Raw genomic sequence first — 9,398 nt, forward strand, 5'->3', positions numbered from 1 at the left:
TGAAAATCATTTTTTGTGTGAAGACATTTTGTGGAAACGACAGCTGTTAGGACCAGATGGAACGGTGCTTGGAGAGGTTTGTTTTTCCTGGTATTATTCTGCTTTATCCAGCATTATTCATTATTGTAACCCTTAAGCCCTTAACAATGTTATAAAGTGGTATAAAATTTGTTACCTAAATTGTGAATTTCATTATAATCAAGTGTCAAACCAAAATATTATTGCACAATTTTTTGTCAGCTGCTTTATACTATTTCAATAGTTATTACAATTATATGTTATGATTTAGCAAATAAAATGTGTATGAAACATCATATTTATGCTTGTGTAACAAATAAAATCACAATTTAAGTGTTACATGTTTTATATATTATTTTAATTGAAATGAGTGCAGGTAAAAGAAAAAAATAATATGCAGTGTAGTCTTTTATAATATTAATCATGTAAATGTATATAATGTTAGGCATATTGTACATCAGGCATTCTTTGCCAATTCGGCCATCCCCCCCCCTATCCACTTAATTTTTTGAGATAAAATAATTTTCAGCATAAGAAAATTTTCATTGAAATGTTTATTTTTTAATGCTATTAGGCGTTTCAGAAAAGTCAAAATGGCCGACCCAGAGGGAAGCCTGAAATAGAAGGATGCGCAAAATTTATTTTAATATTTTGCAATAACTTTTCATCTCGTTTACAAAATTACTCTACATAGGCTTTTTTATGTTTTTTAGTCAAAATGGCCAGTATAATGTAAAGAAATCCACAAAATTGATTTTTTTTTCTTGAAAACTACAGGGTTAAATAAAAACTGCTGTAAAATAAAAATCTCTTAGAATTGATTGAATAATACTCTTAAAATTTTTAAGAATTTTTTGAGACATTTTTTTAATATTCTGATTTTGCGATTTTACAAAAGAAACAAAAATAATTTCCAAAAAATTTGAGAGTCCTTTTCAAAAATTTCTAAGACATTTTTATTCAACAAGCAATTTTTATTTAGGCCTGTAATTTAAAAAAAACCTAATAAATAAAAAATCAATTTTGTAGATTTTATTACATTTTTCCGGCCATTTTGGCAAGAAAACGCATAAAAAGCGTATGTAAAGTAATTTCATTAAACCAGATGAAAAACTTATTGAAAAATATTTTACTACATTTTACGCATCCTTCTATTTCAGTCTTCCTTCTTGGTCGGCCAATTTGAATGTTCAAAAACGCCTAACGGTATTAAAAAATAGATATTTCAACGAAATTTTTCATATGTTGAAAACTACTTTATCTCAAAAATTGAAGTGGAAAGGGGGGGGGGGTCGATTTGGCAATGAATTTTCCATGGGTTTGTGATTAAAGATTGCCAACCCGGAAAACCTGGAAAGAACGGGTGATTTTAAGAAGAAAATTCAAGAAAAATTTTTTTCTACCTCCTACGGTTTTGGAGTAATTAGTAATTAAATTTTACTTGCCGAACGACGGATGTGTGTGAGTGTGTTCTGATAAACCATAGGCTAGGCGTCATAAAAACAAAGAAAACGTCAACACGTTTAAAAAATCCGATTGAGAACTGCATTCAATGGATATTCTCATAATTATTAATAATGAAATTAACGGATTTTTATTATAAAAATAAGCCCAAACTCGACATTGATGTTACAATTTTCAGTTTGATGAAATGCAAAAGTTTAACGCGAGGATTTTTGGCTGGTTTAAAAAATAACATTTCCTCACCACCTGGCGCTAGATAGTGTGGTGCGTTTTTTTTATAGTGGTTTCCCCAGGAGGCCTAATCCACATTAACCATTTAATTCAGCAGTTGCTCAAACTGCCTACTCCGCTGTGTTACGCATATTTGCGATCTGCGGACAATGGCGCGCGTTGCTCGCTATACCATATCTGGTGTGATGGTACGAAAGGCCGCTAAACTTGACTGACGTACCTCTTACTCGGTACCTTCACGACAATTCTCGACTAAATTCTTGACGTGACCCCACAGAAAATAGTCAAGAGGGCTCAGATCCGGTGATCTCGGTAGCCATGCGATAGAACCACCTCGACCAATCCACCTACCTGGAAAGATCATGTTTAGCGCGAATCGCACATTCGCAGAATAATGTGCCGGTGTTTCATCATGCTGGAAAAAGATTTTAATCCACATGTTTAAGTGCACATCTTCCAGTAATCGGCCAAACTCCTCTTAAAAATTCTGCGTAATGCAGACCATCGAGTCTCGGCGGAAAGAAAACGGGACCAATCTGAAATTTTTAAAAACATAATTTTCAACTTCTCAATTTAAAAGGGTTTTCTACTTACGATTTTATCTCCAAAGAGGCCAGCCCATACGTTTACCGACCATCAATATTGGAAGGCACACACCCGTACGGCCTGCGGATTTTCCCCACGCCATAAAACATGTTTCCTCGAGTTGAACATTCCATTCGGGGTGAATGTTGACTTGTCTCTCCACAGAATCAGGTCTGGAAAAGTCGGATCGCTTCGGCATTTAGCGAGAAATCCTATTTTTCAAATTTATTTTTCCATTTAAATAATCTGTATTTTAGGGCCATCGTAAACATTAATTTTTGTAAGTAGTAGTACCTTCACAAAAATAAATGCAACACTCGTAATCTCGGGGGAGTAATTGTTGCACACGTCGAAAATGATAAGGGCGCAAACCGTTCCTGCGTAAAACTTGACGCATCGAATGTTCTGATACGCCAATTTCACATCTAACACTGTGAATCGTACCACTTTGATTTAAAAATAGATCCAAAATGTCTTTTCTTGTCCTATAGTGGTATTTCGCGCATCACACCTCTTCTGTCTATTATGCACAAAACACCCAGTTTCATGCAAACGCAAAACAATTTTTTGAATCGTACGTCGTTTTGGGTGACGTCGATTGGGAAATCGTCTAGCATATAATCTTTCCGCTTCACTAGCATTTTGATTCGCCATACCATAGGTGATAATCATATCGGACATTTTCGCACAACTAAAATCCCTTTTGGATTCACTATTTTATTGCACGACTTCTTTCTTCAACGATCAAGCTGAGTCTTATTGTTTTATGAGCCTGCACAAAAAATGTAAACATTCTGCAGGTGCATGGTAGCACTAAATCGCCAGTATTTTGTTTATAATGTTTACAATATTTGTGCAGGCTCATAAAACAATAAGACTCAGCTTGATCGTTGAAGAAAGAAGTCGTGCAATAAAATAGTGAATCCAAAATGGATTTTAGTTGTGCGGAAATGTCCGATATGATTATCACCTATGGTATGGCGAATCAAAATGTTAGTGAAGCGGAAAGATTATATGCTAGACGATTTCTCAATCGACGTCACCCAAAACGACGTACGATTCAAAAAATTGTTTTGCGTTTGCATGAAACTGGGTGTTTTGTGCATAATAGACAGGAGAGGTGTGATGCGCGAAATATCACTGTAGGACAAGAAGAAGACATTTTGGATCTATTTTTAAATCAAAATGGTACGATTCACAGTGTTAGATGTGAAATTTGCGTATCAGAACATTCGGTGCGTCAAGTTTTACGCAGGAACGGTTTGCGCCCTTATCATTTTCGACGTGTGCAACAATTACTCCCCCGAGATTACGAGTGTCGCATTTACTTTTGTGGAGGTACTGCTAAAAATTTAAAGTTTTTGATAACCCTAAAATACAGATTATTTAAATGGAAAAATAAATTTGAAAAATGGGATTTCTCGCTAAATGCCGAAGCGATCCGGCTTTTCCAGACCTGATTCTGTGGAACGACGAGTCAACATTCCCCCGAATGGAATGTTCAACTCGAGGAACCATGTTTTATGGCGTGAGGAAAATCCGCAGGCCGTACGAGTGTGTGCCTTCCAATATCGATGATCGGTAAACGTATGGGCTGGCCTCCTTGGAGATAAAATCGTAAGTAGAAAACCCTTTTAAATTGAGAAGTTGAAAATTGTGTTTTTAAAATTTTCAGATTTGTCCCGTTTTCTTTCCGCCTGACTCGATGGTCTGTATTATGCAGAATTTTTAAGAGAGAAGTTTGGCCCATTACTGGAGGATATGCCCTTAAACATGCGGAATAAAATCTTTTTCTAGCATGATGGAACACCGGCACATTATTCTGCGAATGTGCGTTTCGCGCTAAACATGATCTTTCCAGGTAGGTGGATTGGTCGAGGTGGTCCTATCGCATGGCCACCGAGATCACCGGATCTGAACCCTCTTGACTATTTTCTGTGAGGTCACGTCAAGAATTTAGTCGAGAATTCTCGTGAAGGTACCGAGTAAGAGGTACGGCAGTCATGTTTAGCGGCCTTTCGTACCATCACACCAGATATGGTACAGCGAGCAACGCGCGCCATTGTCCGCAGATCGCAAATATGCGTGATACAGCGGGGTAGGCAGTTTGAGCAACTGCTGAATTAAATGGTTAATGTGGATGTGGCCTCCTGGGGAAACCACTATAAAAAAAACGCTCCGCACTATCTACCGCCAGGTGGTGAGGAAATGTTATTTTTTAAACCAGCCAAAAATCCTCGCGTTAAACTTGTGCATTTCATCAAACTGAAAATTGTAACATCAATGTCGAGTTTGAGCTTATTTTTATAATAAAAATCCGTTAATTTCATTATTAATAATTATGAGAATATCCAATGAATGCAGTTCTCAATCGGATTTTTTAAACGTGTTGACGTTTTCTTTGTTTTTATGACGCCTAGCCTATGGTTTATCAGCACACACTCACACACATCCGTCGTTCGGCAAGTAAAATTTAATTACTAATTACTCCAAAACCGTAGGAGATGGAAAAATTTTTTTCTCGAATTTTATTCTTAAAATCACACCCTCTTTCCAGGTTTTCTGGGTTGGCAACCTTTAATCACAAACCCCATATCTTAGGATGATTAAAAAAAAGTCGAAAAAATTTTTTTTTAATGCACATTTTTTTTTATATTTTATGCACTAAAATATGTATAGAATTTTTCACCAAATTTGACCTCTGTAGCTCAATTTTAAAAGATAGCGCAATTAATTTCATTATAATTTTTTTACTGTATAATATCTTTTTCGTCATAACCTTCATGAAGTTACACTATTCACACAAATGCAATACCATATTGTTTCTTTTAAGTATTTAACCGTTCAATAATCGTTATTTAGCTATTAATAATGTAACGATTTCGAGGAATCTCATGAAATAATGGTACAAGCTTAGGGTGATTAAAAAAAATGGACAAAAAATTTTTTTTAGTGCACAACATTTTTTGGCTTTATACATTAAAATAAAATATCTCATCAAAATTGAGTCTGTAGTTCAATTTTAATAGGTTCGAGGATCTCATGAAAGAATGGTATCGGTTTAAGGTGATTAAAAAGAATTGAAACAAATTTTTTTTTAGTGCACAAGATTTTTTAGGTTTTATACATTAAAATAAAATATCTCACCAAATTTGAGTCTGTAGTTTAATTTTAATAGGTGGCACAATTAACTTTATAATTTTTGTTTGCTCATTTTACAAGTTAATGCCATAAAGAAAACGTATAATTATATAAAATAAGAGGTACGTCACAAGTTTTATAGTATTACCTTAAATAAAATGCTATATTCAAATTTAAATTTAAATTGAAATAATTAAAATATTCAATTTTGGGAAATAATGAGAGAAGTGATAGCAAAAGCTTTTTCATCGCAAGAAGGATATTTTTTTCTATGCTCTTTTACTACTTGCAGCAAATATTATTGCTGATCTTCATTTTTTGTTATACAGGAGTTAAATTCTTTTATAAGAGCAACAGCTCGCTCTGAATTATCATTAACCACTTCCACAGCTTTAAATGTATCAATACAAGTTTTATAATCTTCGTTAGTCTCCCACGCGTCAAGATTTAATCCTAAAAAACTATAAGGGAGACCGAATCTTTCCAATAAACTTAATGATTTTACAGATACGAAATCACTTAAATCTTTGGAGAGAAATGATTTTTCATCATTAAGATTAATAATAACTTTCTTTAAATGAGAGCTAGTGCTATTATTCTTTTGAGTAGACTGAATCATTTTAGATTTTAATTCTGAAGGAACTATTGTACCAAATAATGATAAGAGCACCAGTTCTTCTGATATATACCATAAATGATTAGAAAATTTTGCAGCAGCTGCTTTTGAAAAATTAGTTTTAATATCTATCACTGTGTTTTCAGGCGTATATGACATTTCTTCAATTATATTTTGCATAAATATTAGTAGTATAGCTATGTCACCGCACCGACCGTGTGAATTTCTGGACTTACTTTTTCCCTAGATGCGGTGGGGGTAAATTTCTGAACGCACTTTTTCACCTAGATCCGAGTAGCTCCGCCTGGCGGCGAGTCTAGTAATTATTTAGTTTATGGCGGTGTCTGGCGCAAGGTTGCCAAGTCCGCCATCTTGAATAGTACTACGCTCTATAGTAAGTGAATTTTGATATAAGGAATGCAGACTGCACAAAGTATACTGCCAGCGGAAATACGTCAGTAGCCATCTTAAATGCAGAACGTAATATATCAAAAATTATATATATTATATTCACAGCCTGTCACCGTGAACGGCGTGAACGAAGACAAATGTTAGTATACGGAAAAATAAAGTGTAATAAAGAAATAAGGAGTAGTGACAGCTTTGATCTATCTGACAGCTGATGTACTTATGGTATAAGTGAATAAATAAAATAAAAATGCTTTTCCTAAATTGATTTTTAATTTTGAGAAAATGGTCAAATGTAGCCATTAATTAATTAGATTTGGTAATAAATACAAAAAATGCGTTTTATTATAACAAATGAGTTGAGGTAAAATAAACTCAATGTTTTTATATTAATTTGTTAACAAATGCATTTTTTTATTTATTATTGAGTCCAATAAGTTAACGGTTATTAAAAAAAAAATTCTTTGTAATGAAACAAAAAATGAAAAAATTTTAATCTTCACCAAGACTCGAACACGAGCCCACCGCATGATAAACGGCAACTTTACCGCCTGCGCTACAGCTCTCACTTGATGTAACAAGAGCAAAACAGGCTCTTTAAAGACTGACTACAATTCTTTTATTAATTCGTCATAAATGATCAAGAATTAGCTGTAATAATAAATATATTTATCTACATAGCATTATTGTACTAAATTTATTGTTTTTAATTTGAAGCATACATTTTACATGAAGATATGATAATTTAATGGTAACCATTCAGTACTCTATATACAAAACTATTCATATGCTTAACTATCATAAATTAATTAAGTAATATTATAATATTTGTTATATGTAGTCGAATAACTATGATAAACGAGCATATGAATAGTTTTGTATTTAGAGTATTGCATGAACACCCTTAAAGTATCGTATCTTCATGTAAAATGTATGCTTCAAATTAAAAACATAATAAATTTAGTGCAATAATGCTGTGGAGATAAATGTATTTATTATTGCAGCTAATTCTTGATCGTTTATGACGAGTTAGTGAAAGAATTGTAGTCAGTCTTTAAAAGGCTGTTTTGCTCTTGGTACATCAAGTGAGCGCTGTAGCACAGGCGGTAAGTTTGCCGTTTGTCATGCGGTGGGCTCGTGTTCGAGTCTTGGTGAAGTTTAAAATTTTTTCATTTTTTTTTTCATTACAAGGAATTTTTTTTTTAATAACCATTAATTTATTGGACTCAATAATAAATAAAAAATGCATTTGTTAACAGATTAATATAAAAACATTGAGTTTATTTTACCTCAACTCATTTGTTATAATAAAACGCATTTTCTGTATTTATTACTAAATCTAATTGATTAATGGCTACATTTGACCATTTTATCAATATTACAAATCAATTTAGGAAAAGCATTTTTATTTGCTTTGAGTTTTTAGGTAAACGCAGCACCACTTCACACGGATAACACGTAAAAATGTCACGGTTAGCGGTAGTCGCTCTTCTTCGAAAGCCAATGTTGCCTAAAGTCCAAATCACACCTAAGCTCTCCAGGCATAGTTGTGTTTGTACCGCTTCCCTTTAAATTTTCTATACTCCTGCTTGCTAGCGCTTATCTTCATTTTTGTTGCTAAAAGCTTGATTCTGGCATCACTGCCGTGTGGAACTATTAGTTTGCTAATAAAAGCAGAGGCTTAATTTTAAGAGATTGCAACATATAGTAATTAATATAGATACAATTGTAAAAAGAAAACAAAAATTTTATTTTACATATATTAACTTTAAATAAAATCCCACAAAGTACTGTAAAATATCTAACATGTTATATTATATATCTAATCTGTCAGCTTCTTTATTTTAATATTCATCTCAATTATCACAGTTTGATCCTCAGCGATGACACAGTAACCACATTATGGTGAATCTATTCTTTTTTTTTAATGTTCGATCCACATAGCTTCATCCTCAGCAGTGATACAGTAAACATACGTACATTACTATAATTTAATCTGAAACAAAATCCCACAAAGTACTATAAAACATCTTACATTTTATATTATATATGTATTCTGTCATTTTCTTTATTTATTATTGTATTTACCCAAATTGCTGACTCATTTATTTTAATGTCTGTCTCAATTAACACAGTTTGATCCTCATCAGCGATGACACAGAAACAACATTATGGTGAATCTATTCCTTTTGTTTTAATGTTCAATCCACATAGCTCCATTCTCAGCATTGACATAGTAAACACTTTACAATAATTTAATCTGAAACAAAATCCCAAAAAGTACTATATAAAATCTTACATTTGAAATTACAAATGTAATCTGTCAGCTTCTTTATTTGTATCGTATTTACCCAATGTGTTGACTTGTTTATTTTAATATTCATCTCAATTAACACAGTTTGATCCTCAGCGATGACACAGTAACCATAATATGGTGAATCTATTCCTTTCATTTTAATGATCAATCCACATAGCTCCATCCTCAGTAGTGACATAGTAAACACATTACTATAATTTAATCTGAAATAAAATCCCAGAAAGTACTATAAAATATTTTACATTTTATATTATATATCTAATTTGTCAGCTTCTTTATTTATTATTGTATTTACCCAGTTTTTTCACTCGTTTATTTTATTATCCGTCTCAATTAACATAGTTTGAATCTCAACGATGACACAATAACCACATTATGTTTAGTCTATTCCTTTATTTTAATTTTGAAAATCCGCATAGCTCCATCCTCAGCACAGTGACATTGTAAACACATTACTATAATTTAATCTGAAATAAAATCCCACAAAGTACCACAAAATGTTTATATCTTACATTTTATATTATAAAATTTATTGTTATACTTATCTAAAATGTTCAGTCCTTTATATATTTTTAAAAATTATTTTTATGTACATTTTACAAATTTCGTCACCTTATT

The 9,398-nt window shown here is 32.6% G+C and overlaps 1 long non-coding RNA gene across 2 annotated transcripts; it reads right to left on the reverse strand.

The window, feature by feature from the left end:
- Window positions 1-8,204: 8,204 nt before the first annotated feature.
- On the reverse strand, window positions 8,205-9,193 carry LOC136776365 (uncharacterized). 2 transcript variants are annotated; one of them, XR_010823059.1, is made up of 3 exons: window positions 9,076-9,193; window positions 8,552-8,983; window positions 8,205-8,459 (listed from the first exon to the last, which is right to left on the reverse strand). It is a non-coding gene; the product is annotated as an uncharacterized lncRNA (long non-coding RNA). The 2 variants fall into 2 exon arrangements; XR_010823058.1 differs by having other exon boundaries at window positions 8,552-8,723; window positions 8,815-9,123.
- Between the last annotated feature and the right edge of the window lie 205 nt (window positions 9,194-9,398).

Source organism: Prorops nasuta, unplaced genomic scaffold, assembly GCF_024137725.1.
Source record: "Prorops nasuta isolate Cenicafe-Biocafe unplaced genomic scaffold, Cenicafe_Pnas_1.2 PNAS00009, whole genome shotgun sequence".
Classification (NCBI taxonomy): domain Eukaryota; kingdom Metazoa; phylum Arthropoda; class Insecta; order Hymenoptera; family Bethylidae; genus Prorops; species Prorops nasuta.